The sequence below is a fragment of the Gossypium hirsutum genome, chromosome A08, assembly GCF_007990345.1.
Source record: "Gossypium hirsutum isolate 1008001.06 chromosome A08, Gossypium_hirsutum_v2.1, whole genome shotgun sequence".
NCBI classification, from domain to species: Eukaryota; Viridiplantae; Streptophyta; class Magnoliopsida; order Malvales; family Malvaceae; genus Gossypium; species Gossypium hirsutum.
Window position 1 is genome coordinate 31,308,015 of NC_053431.1, and position 1,248 is coordinate 31,309,262.

A 1,248-nucleotide genomic window follows, 5' to 3' on the forward strand; every position below is an offset into this window, starting at 1 on the left:
TGATAATCTAGTCTTTCTAAAGCTATACTACTGTTCGATAGGTACACTTGCCTTCATCGTGATAATAGTTAGTTTCAAGAACAATTAATTATAAATTTTTAAAACCTGTCGTGAATACCACGTACCAAGTTTTTGGCACCGTTGCCGGGGAACTAAGATATTAAGAACACTCGATTTTTATTACTTTAGCTATTTTACTTTATTTGCAATTTAAATTTTTTATTTTAAATTATTTATTTGCAATTTAGTGTATGACTAGAAGAAACCCATCGGGACAATTACTTTTTGATAGTAAGATTGATCGCACAGCTTGCAAAAATCGAAGAGAAATAAGGCGAAGCTTAAGATACACAGAGGAAGAGCAAGAAGACTTTATTCAAACCACGACCGAGGAGATGGCTGAAAATCAGGAAAATTCGCTACCTCTTGCAATTGCCGCTGATCCAGTAAATCATAATCATGATCCACACACTATGTATGATTATGCTAAACCAAATTTAACAGGAACTGAGTCAAGTATAGTTAGGCCTGCTATTGCTGCAAAAAATTTTGAACTAAAACCTAACACGATTCAAATGATACAGTAATTTGTTCAGTTTGATGGTTTGCACGATGAGGATCCAAACAATCACTTGGTGAAATTTTTGGAGTTTTACGACACATCTAAAATCAATGGCGTTTCTAACGATGTCATACGCCTTCGGTTGTTTCCCTTTTCACTGAGGAACAAAGCTAAACAGTGGTTGAACTCGTTAGCACGAGGGTCAATCACTACTTGGGAACAAATGACCGAAAAGTTTTTACTAAAATATTTTTCGCTGGCTAAAAAGGCTAAATTAAGGAATGATATCTCTTTTTTTGTACAAATGAATTTAGAAACACTATATAATGCATGAGAGAGATACAAGGACCTGTTGAGTAGATGCCCTCACCATGGGTTATCACTCTGTCTACAGGTTCAAACTTTTCACAATGGTCTGAATCCTTCAACTAGACAGATGGTTGACGCAGCCGCTGGTGGGACTATCAATAATAAGACACCTAAGGATGCTTATGAATTTATAGAAGAGATGCCACTGAATAATTATCAGTAGCAAGTCATGAGGACAAAGCCAACGAAAGCAGCCGACTTTTTTAACATCGATTCGGTCACCATGCTCTCTAATCAGGTAGAACTTTTGAATAGACAAATTGATGGTTTTCTTGGTTCTTCACAGGTTCACCCAGTAATGCAATGCAATGCAATGC

General features: G+C 36.4%; 1 non-coding gene across 1 annotated transcript; it reads right to left on the bottom strand.

The window, feature by feature from the left end:
• Nucleotides 1–833: 833 nt before the first annotated feature.
• Nucleotides 834–940, bottom strand: LOC121205606 (small nucleolar RNA R71). The gene has a single exon (XR_005900682.1). It is a non-coding gene; the product is annotated as a small nucleolar RNA R71 (small nucleolar RNA).
• Between the last annotated feature and the right edge of the window lie 308 nt (nucleotides 941–1,248).